The sequence below is a fragment of the Mycetomoellerius zeteki genome, unplaced genomic scaffold, assembly GCF_001594055.1.
Source record: "Mycetomoellerius zeteki isolate Tzet28-1 unplaced genomic scaffold, Tzet1.0 scaffold138, whole genome shotgun sequence".
Lineage (NCBI taxonomy): Eukaryota > Metazoa > Arthropoda > Insecta > Hymenoptera > Formicidae > Mycetomoellerius > Mycetomoellerius zeteki.
Window position 1 is genome coordinate 1,089,974 of NW_017256319.1, and position 10,849 is coordinate 1,100,822.

A 10,849-nucleotide genomic window follows, 5' to 3' on the forward strand; every position below is an offset into this window, starting at 1 on the left:
ATTGCTCGTTTTTATTCAACACTAAGAAAAATACATTAAAATATTTTAAAATTCTATCTAAAAATCCATAAAAATAGGAGTTTTCGATCTGAACCAAGGGATGGATCGGAAAAAGCGTTTTACATTTTCCATTATAGTTTAACACAGGTGAGAGATACGTCAAAATAGTCTGAAGCAAAAATGAAGGGAATTAAATGATCTTTCCAATGGCACCTTCGCTTTTACGATCGAACTTTATTTACGCCTTATAGAGAGCAAAAACTGTAAATAGGTCCGATTTAGACCATTCTCCCCTATATGATGTATCCGAGAGAAAATTGTTTACTACTGACTTCCTTAAATAAATAGAACGCTTAAGCAATTTTTATTATAATAGATTGAACTCGATATATGACAACGAAGCAACATCTGTATAAATTATCTACACAAATTATCTACTTCTTCAATCTGATACGCATTCGCTCGCTCGCAATGCAATGAGTCTGCATATAGCGAACATTACGCAAGCGACCGAAGTGAATACCCAAGATTCGACGCAGAAGTCACGTTTTTATAGCGTTCTCGTGTCACGTCCCGCTGACCCCGCGCTCAAGCTCGCGCACGTCGATAATTAATTAATACGTGTTACGCAACGCGTGGGCGGTGCCCACGCTCGTTGCTCGATGACGCTCGACTATCCATTGAATTAGTAGAATTTCCAAGCGCACGGTTGCCCTGACTCGCGACAGCGACGACGGTGGTGGCGTCGCGTTGGTCGTCTTTCAATCGCGCGCGCAAATCCACATCCGCGACACGCAATCAACGGCGCTGCGTGAGTTCGAGATATGTTCGTGCGCTCGGTCGATCGCTCGGGTGCCGATCCTGATGCATTGTTCTTGCACATGGCGAATTAGTCTCACGGACGGGGTCGAGTACGGCAGACGGCGTGTTAATTAAAACGATACCCCCCGTCGGCACGCGCGAGAATTTAAATTTCGCACATATGTCAAACCCGTGCTCCGCACACCAGTCATTCTCTTACATATCATATATTTTTTGTTTTGCGTAAATTAATGTACTCTTAAATCTCAAATTATGATCGACTCTGAACTTTTCACAGAACAAGTGGCTCTACTTGTATAAATATATCAAATGGAATTTCAAGTAGAACACACAAGTCATCATGACATAAAATTTTTACATCAATTTTAAAATTAAAACAATTAATAAAAGTCACTTTTTTTTTTTTTTTCAATCAGCAACTTACCGTGACTAATTGTTGTTCTGCTTGGGCGCATTCTTCAAATCTAGCATGTTTTTCATTCGCTTTCTTTAGCTTCTAGCATTTAACGTAATTACCGCTTAATTAATTCTCTACTTATTATAAAGCATTTAAATTCGCAGAGCAAAACATAAAATTTGTACGCGAATGAAAACAAATCGAGGCAAGGAATTATTAGAAGTTTGAAAGTATTCTCAAGCTCTGATCCTATGTTTCACGTCCTGTGACGATGTGTCTTCCTACAGAAATCCTGTCGTAGGTCGTACAAATGCTGTCGGTGCTCGTAAAGACGTCAAGTCTACCCTCTCTTCGATCAACGTCGCACGGCACGTTCGAGCACGTTGAGGAGCCAGCCATACGGCGGCGACGTTCGTCACGACGAGTCAGCACGTTTTGTAGGAGGGCTTCGTGGACGAGGCTTGGTGCTCAGTATGCAAGCTCAGTGGTGGCCGCATCCGGTAGGTATGCACTCGCGCGCGCAAGCTCGGAAACTCACGTTGCATTATGTATCCGTCTGTCGATACCGGGCACCACGCGTCAGCGCGATGATAAGAATAGAATAATAGAATTTTCTATGAACCTCTCCTGTCGCCGGGGCGGCGTTGGGGAGAGAAAATATCCATGATACACACTCCCCCCCCCCCCCCCCCCCCCCCCATTTTTTCTTTTTCTCTGTCTTCTCGCTGACGAGCGACGACAAGCCGCGTTCACCCGCTGCGTCTTATGTGTATCTCGTCGGATAAATCTCGCTTCGTACGCTTTTCTTGTCGATATCGACGCTGAAATGCCGTTAAAGTGCCACCGCGTCAATGCTCCTTCGAAAAAAGAGTTAGTCGTGTTCTATCTTCTTGCACGACGCAGAAATACGCCGCTTCCTTAGGAAATGAGAGGATCGTGTGCAGAATGGAAACTTCTTCCCAAGAAAAGAAGATGGAAATAATTCTTTATAAACAGAAATATCAAATACGCATTTATCTAAATTGCAGTAATCATACCAAATATCGAATAAAATGCTACAATAATAGTTATAAAAGTTTTCAATAATAATTATAAAAAGAAAATAGAAAAAGTATTAAAAATGTTAATAATTAGCTTCAGAAATGAAATAGATAAAAACAGAATTTTAAACGTGATGTAAACTATTGTTGAAATTATATATATGAATTATGGAAATGTAATGATCATAATTGTTGAGTAAAATGTATCCAATCACGGAGAAACTTAAGATCCTCATAAATTGAACATTTAGGAAATAATGTAATTTATATATCGGTCCTAATTTTAAATATAATGCAATAACAAGTGCTTAATCAATTGCAAAATTTTCTTAAGCAACTAGAGATTTAATTATTGCCACATTTCAAGCGTTGCTGGAAATCAACGGCTTTCCTGCTGGAGATTCCACTATCCTGCCGAAAGTCGATTATTACTGTCGAAATTGTTACTTGCTCTGTGCTCTGACTCTTCTGGTCAGAGATTTCTTTTCGAAACCGTAAAAAAATTGATTTAAAAAATTCAAAATTTATGACAGCTAGCCAAGATTTTACATTTGCCGGAGAACCGGAGTTTTCAACTAAAAATCGAAGGAATGGCAATCGTGATCTCACATTAATCTTAAATTATCGTGATACTGCATATCGTTATAAAGAAAATCGTAGTCTTTGAGAAATCTTGTAAATGTAGAAAATCTAGCTTGTATCATTTCTCTTCAAATAGGTATGCAAGAAATGGAGTGGAGTTATGCACATTTCGGCGTGGCTATCTTTTGTCTAATCGCATTTTTGTCCTCGCTTTTGGAGAACGATGCCGACGTCGACGAGGTCGACGTCGTCGTCGCGTCGTACAACGCGACGGTCTCGACCTCGTCGAAATAAATTGCGCGAGATAAGTTTCGCTCCCATATTTGCGTGCTACTGGGCTATACCTTCTTAATGCTGCCGCAATTCTACGGCTGGTAATTGTCGGCCAATTACCGTGGCGCTGACGTATTTAGTCGCATGTGAAAAGAGCCGTCCATTGTTCGCTCCCCGTCTCGGTACCCGCGCTGCTAATTATGTATAATGTTCGCCGGGAAATCGCGGCCGATACATCCGCGAACGTGCGCCTCGTCCTATTGTTTACGCGAGCAATCGACGCCTTTCCCTAGGTGAAACTGTAAAATTCACCGGAAAATCTAGGAAACAGCCGTTCGTTAAAAGTCAATTTTCTACGTGACCGTCCGTAACTAATAACATAATATACACGCATCAACGTAATAATATGAGTTTCCTTTCATGAGGTTCGATATATTAACTCTCCATATTTTACCTCGCAAATATAAATTATACATTTTAATAGATCTTATTTTATATATTAAATATAAATAACACACGATATTCGTGCGTTTTCAATAATTTGCATATATTAAAACCTTTACAGATTGTTATAATATACGAGATAATATAAAATATAACTTGTACTAAAAATGTTAAGTAATTGTAAATAGCAAAAAAGTTATTAATTAATATAAATTAAAAAGTACTAAATTAATTCTAGTAACTAATTAATTTTCTTTTTGATTAAATAGAAATACATAAATTATAGCAAAAATTGATAGGTTTATAAAACCTGATAAGAGTCTCCATTCGTATAATGTAATCGATGGCGACGGCGATGGCATGTAATTTATTCTTGTACGAAGATTTTCATGTTTATTTATTATATTATCTTCGTCGTATTCATTACGATGATATAATAAATAATTCGTACTATAATATAATAAATAAAATAATAAATTCGTACTATCATCGTATTCATTAACGTGCGCATTATAAATGTTTCACTCGTCGTCTTTCTACGTCCATTCGCCATGGTTTTTCACCATCCATCGTGCTTACCATGTTCTCTTCCTTCATCGACGGCGCAAGTATTCTGACGTAAATTATGCTTGTCTGACCTTTAATTCTCTAATCAATGACTCGACTCTCGTTGAACCGCGCTAAAACACTATAACACTTTTGTGAACACCTGTAGCGCTTCCAGTTAAGTAAACCTATATACGATTACCTGTTATTAATAGGTTGCGCGGATAAAGTAGATAGAGGATAGACAACATTGTCTTGCTCTGTAGCATAATTAACTCGCGGTATTAATTAGCGGTGATGGTACGCCATCGTGCGGCTTATCCTTATCCACCTAGTCACACTCGCAGGCTAATTCTTACGTGTCTTTCGTTTTTACGTGTCACGAAGAGATGTGTAACAATCATATCACGTGCATTTTGCGTTTGCATTGTACTTCTTATCCTGATAATTTCATCATTTTTCACGGCCATCGTCAAATATGATTTTAGAACAACAAATTAAATGACGATTAAAATAATTTCGGTTGCGATTAAAATAATTAGTCGAAAAAAATTATTATATTTAGCTTTTAATTATGTGATACTTTAAATTGGATGTTGATTTCAAATAAAAAAACATAACTAGGTTTTGTTTTAGTTTATATAATATGTAAAAAATTATTTTAACTGATATAGATTATGTATACTTTTTTTTTGTAGAACGACATTAAAAATAAAATTTAATATAACAGAAGATTCAATGAGTTTGTTACTTACATAATTCTTATCTAGCATTTTATATATAATACATATTTTATTCTAATATATTGTAGATAATTAACAAAACGTGAGAAAATATGAAATCGCACAAATTATAACTGACACAACAATCTTTGGAAAATATATTTAATTGGAAGTATCGAATCAACATTCTTTACAGAAATTCTTGTTTCTTTTAGCCAAGTATTTACTGTAACATTTTTCTTATGAATGTATGATAGTAAAAGTATTCGATATTTGTCGGCGTAAGAGGAACTCAATAGTACATAAGATTTTAAAGTGCTCGGAAAAACTCTGACTGCAGGCCACATACCAACAGTTGGCAAAACACGCCTCGAGAAAGAGACAAAAAGAAGAAAAAAGAGAGAGAGAGAGAGCAGAGAGAAAGAAATAGAGAGAAGAGAGATAGAGCAAGAGGTCAGTGTGGACCGCGTGTGAGACGAAGAGAGGAGAAAAGAGAGCAAAAGAGAGCTCGATCGCAGGCTGCAGATGCTGGCGATAGCGCGTATAAAAGATGTATCTACATTTAGTTCGGACAGGCACCACTTTATTCGCTCGCCGAGCGCTAACAAGTGTTTTCCATCGGCTGAAGCGGTGCTTTAAAGATCCGCCGAGTGCAACCGGTCTGCCACGAAGTCGCGCTACTTGCTGGTAGCTCGTTTGGAATTGCGGTAAATCTCGCCGCGCGCGAACAACGCGCAACTGTCAATCGGCGAAGCCAAGTTTTGATTTACTTCACGCGCGCATCGTCGTGCATCCGTTGGCGTGTGCAACCGGATGTTCTCCATGACTAGTGTGCTTTTTCATCCACTCAATCATATACGATCCGGTAATGTAGCATTCGTTGTATACTACTATCTTTAAAATATCTAGGGAGAGTTCAATAAATAATAAAAAGTTTCCTATTATAATTCAATTTTATCTTCGTATGTGCTGATAATATTAAACGGTAGATCTACTTGTATAAATCAAATGTGAAATATGTGTTTCATAAATAGCTGTATGTATTTTCTAAACTGCTTATTAATTATTTTCAAAAATACTTATAATTAATTTAATCTCATCTATTGAGTAACACATTATTTATTAGGTATTAAATGATTACACAACTAACACAAAATTTGAATCTATATGTTGACTCTATGAAACCATTCAATGATGAATATTGAATTACATGTCCTCCCCCATTTATATACCTTGATCAAAAAGTTCCCGGAATTCATTCAAAAAATTCAAAATACAAGTTTATTTATCAAAAGTGATATTGTCCCCTTCAAAGTACTCCCCATCGACTGCAACGCACTTATGCCAGCGCTTGATCCAGCTCTCGAAACATTTCTGGAACTCTATTGTCGGTATAGCCATCAGAGCCGTCTTCGATTTTTTCATTACCTCTTAGTAGTGGTTTTTTGACTCGATCGAACAGAAAAAAATCGCAGGGAGCCATATCGGGTTCTGTTTTTGAGTTCTGTTTTTTGGTTAGGTTGCCACATCTATCATTGACATTTCCACCAAATTTTATCGCCATAGCTTGACATTTGTAAAAGTTACGCCGTCTTGAGTACATCTACCTCTGCATGTGTTTTCGTTTTTTTACAGTTTTAAAAATGGAGTTGAATTTGCAACAACGAGTTTGTATTGAATTTTTTGCTAGAAATGTTCAATCTCACGAAGTCGAGAACTTCTGGCTTTGATGGGAGTTACAACATCGACTTCGAGCTCTCGAGAATCACGATTCGGTGACGTGTGGCTATCCCCGGGTACCGCCGTGAACGAGTGCATATAAACATAAAGTTTACCGTGGTAGGTCAATACATATTGACTTGAGCATAGAAACGAACATTTATCCGCGGAAGTAGGCAACTACTTCTAACGGATAAAGTTGACCAGAGAAGTACAGTTGCAATAATCTTTCGGTTCATTGAACTTTTTCCGAAATGCACACCTATTTCTAGCATCTGGCGTGTATTTACTATAACAGATTTATAAGTAAAAAAACTACAGAAAAAATGAGATAAAATTATCAATATAATAGTTTTATATTAATATCATCGTTTTTATCGTTTCAACGTTTTTATTTCGTTAAAGTAACTACACGCTATTTTTAGTTGAACTTTAAAGCAACGATGATGATCTCGTTTGAGAACGATATATCCTTTCCCTTCCCTTTCTCATGAATGTTTAGAATAGAATAAGTGTAACAAAGGATTTTATGTATCGCTATATATTTTGATAAGTGTATATCTTCAGCTTTATATCTTTCGAGATATTGTTTCTCTTGTTGGAAAGCAGGCACGACTCGGTAACATATGTTTAGTTTGCTACGTCGTGATAATTCTGCACATGAGCATATACCGAGCTAAAATATATGATCGTAGGATTAGGGCGTGCTGGATTAAAGCAAGAGCGAATCCGTGGAAGTGGTCTACCGCTTCCTGGTAGCCCCGATAGTGCTTAATCGGTGGCTTTGTGAGAAACGGTCTCGCGGGACAATTCGAGAGTAATTCTTCGAATCGTAAACAATCCCTTTTACCCTTCTTCTTGGCCAAGTCGATACTTTGAAGAATCTGACTTGTTGAATCTCCGTGAGAAGTTCGACTGAACTTGTGCAAATTGAAAGCGTGAATTGCTAGCACGAATCAAATAAAATCGCTGCGCGTAATTACGACTTTGATTATATCATATTTTTTCATATCGTAATAATTTTTAATCGTTTCTCTTTGCATAAATAGCTGTATATGTTGCTTGACACATTGCATGTTGCAACGCGTTGCACTTTCGAAGTATACAGCATGCAAAATGGTTTCGTAATAAAATATTAACATCATGTACTTCAAAAAACATTGTTTACGTTGTTAATAAAATATTTCATCCTATCTAATTAAAACATAAAAAAGCATTGTACAAGAGAAATTACATAAGACGCTTGAAATACTTGCTATTTGTAGGTACCAAAAGTATAATATATGAATATTTATAACGTTGTTACATAATTTGAAATATGTGATAGATTCGTATTAAAAAAGTGGTTATGATCAATCATTATGAATCATACCTATATGAATATCGCTCCTTTATTTCAAAAGAGACATACATCACTCAAAAAATTAAATTTCCTAGAAAAGGAGAAAAACTAATTTTTAACCTGATAAAAAAATATAATAAAATAATATCGGCAAAGAATATATTCTTAACATGATCAAATGTCAAACTCTTTAAAAAATCATCCTTTTTTAATTATGACAATTTTAACGGTTTTCTTAAAACTATCTTTTTTTAGTTATAATGGTTTAACGATTTTTTTTATGAAGTTACAATAATTCACTTTTGATGATTTATAGGATAATGTATACCTAATTTATTCATTGTACCAACTCGAAAACGTTTTTGAATTGTATTACTTTTAAAGTAAGGAAGTCATATATTACTGCATTACGTATATTTAAGATTATATATACATATATATATATATATAAATTAGAATCGGCTTTGAAAATACGATCTCAAATCGGTCGTAAAAATCTATATAAATAAATACCGGATGCACACAAATAGGGATTAACTTAGCGTCTCCACAAGTACGGAAACTTTTGCAACAAGTGGTATCGTAAATACGATGACCGTGTTTACGATGTCGCTGCCTCTATAACTCTGTCGCCGAATGGCTTACACTCTGCGATCTCTTATTCCGCATTCATTCCAGTTTAATTTACGATACGCCAGAGAGCCAAATCGCTGCGTGAATTACTTTTCGCACCGATCGCAACCGACAATTTCCAACAGAGAGAAAGAGAGAAAGCGAGAAAGGAGAAAGAAAGAGAATTGCTCGATATGATTCCTATGATCGATCTCTGATGCATAAGTGATACACGCAAAAGGGGCAGGTCCGTCATTTCTTCGATAACGAGTACCAACTTGAAGTCTTTACGGTGTCACACGGTCTTTAATGTCGTGGCATCACATCGGCAAGACGTGAATCGAGATAGCGCGACCGCTGTTTAATTAATGATAATAGCTTCGCCTAACAAGAGCTTCGCCCGACGTTTTCTTTTCATTGTCTTTTCGTGATGCGACTCAACGTCGTTCGACGTTCGCTTCTCGCGTTTCTCCGTAGCGGTACGCTCGCTACGGTTATGTTTCTCTTCGCGTACCTTATCCTTGTTCTGGGTATAAAGGGTCAAATCGACTTGTGGGCCGATCGCATCGCGAAACGTTCCGGTTGCTAGCAAACCTAACTGATCCCGATACCGCGCTACCGTGACTTATGCCGGCGATATAGAGTTGTTCCTTGAATTTTTACCACGGACTTCCTTTGTTGCAGTCGTCTCAGAGGAATGTCGTTACCCGAGCTCGTGAGTCCGCGCGCGAATGATGGTGAACTTCTTATTATGCCGCTTTAAGCATCATAGACTTTGTGAAGTAGTTACAAGTGGACACGATTTAATTCATATGCATAAAAAATGAAAAGACATTGTGCATCCGTTAATTTTTTAAATTATTGCTTTTAATTTATTACTCGTGGATTTATGTGCTCAGAGAGTAATATTGAACGTTCTCTATATTTTATTTTCAATGAAACAGAATATTCAAAAAATATACAAATAATTTTAATCATTATTTAATTAAAATTATTAAAAAGCAGTGCTTTATTTTTAGTCATTTAAATTTGTTTATTAATTTGTATGATCGTCTCGCTAAAAAAGCTTAATTCTAATACTTTTTCTATTTATGTCTAGTAATACAACTAATTATAATATTAATTATAACATTATTTGTTTATATTTGTTAGAATAAAAATAAAAATAGTTTTGTGGCTTCAAGAATAATTCAAATATAAGTAAAAAGTAAAATGCCTATCTGAGCTTTCGAGCTCAGCACTGTTAGTGCATAAATAATATATTTGTAAGTTGCGATTAACTTCGTTGATAAGTACATTCCAATTGTTTGCGAATTATATTATCCCGCCTTATAAATATATTATTTACACTCCAACAACCACGAAGGTCATATATAGGCATTTCTTTAATATTAGATTTGTGGTTACATTAATATAATTTTTATATTAATATAATTTAATTCAAATTTTGTTGTTATATGTTGGAATCCGCTGTTCGTTATCTCTTACAGTAAGGTCTCATGACATTCGACTGTAAATTGAAATACAGCGAATACCATGTTTAATAAAGAATGCGTGGCAAATACTTAAAGAATTAACTTCGTTCGAGAAACGTGTCGGATCTGATGCATTCCTGATGCGCGATCGGATCGTAGCAAAAAAAAGTTTCAACCGCTGTGGAATTAAAAAGTAACAATCTAGATATATATATCGGAGCCTCCCCGTGTATTTCACTTTAACGGTGCGAGCTTCGTCAGAAGACGCCGAGATCTCACATTGTGGTCGACCAGTTCTCTAAGACTGGCCAATGTTGCAACTGCAAAGAACGCGGACCGCGCTAGCAATATAACGCGGCGCAACGTCGGCGCGCGCACGTACGTACTCTCTCGTAGATACGGTGGTGCTAATTGCAATTTATGTCTCATTGCAGTCGTCGTCGGTGCGCCGCGACAAAGGGAGTTGTGCCGCAGGCGGCTGTTTCTACGTTTTAAAGCGTTTCAAGAGGGAACCGTGTCACCATCATTCGCAACAGAAAACACCACGGTTGCACCACGCTTCTCGTCGACGTCTTCGCGAATCGCATCGCTTTTATCAATCTGCGGGAGTTCGAAGTGTAGACATCACTAACGAGATAAAACACTGATATAATTAATATTTTTTCAACATATATAACTACACTTATTATATTATAAAAATGTCAATAAATTATATTAAAGTAATAAAATTTATTCGTTTGAAAATATTTTCTTAATTCGTCACAGTGATATACCTCTATTAAAGATCTTAGAAATACTTGAATCAAAATTTTGTCTAAATTTTAAGTACAAATAAAATATCTTTTTAGAGCATGTTTTTTTAAATAACTTCTTAA

At 36.3% G+C, this 10,849-nt stretch overlaps 1 pseudogene; it reads left to right on the forward strand.

Moving 5' to 3' along the window:
- The first annotated feature begins 1,490 nt into the window (after nucleotides 1-1,490).
- LOC108731784 (uncharacterized) lies at nucleotides 1,491-10,613 on the forward strand (annotated as a pseudogene).
- The last annotated feature ends 236 nt before the right edge of the window (nucleotides 10,614-10,849 follow it).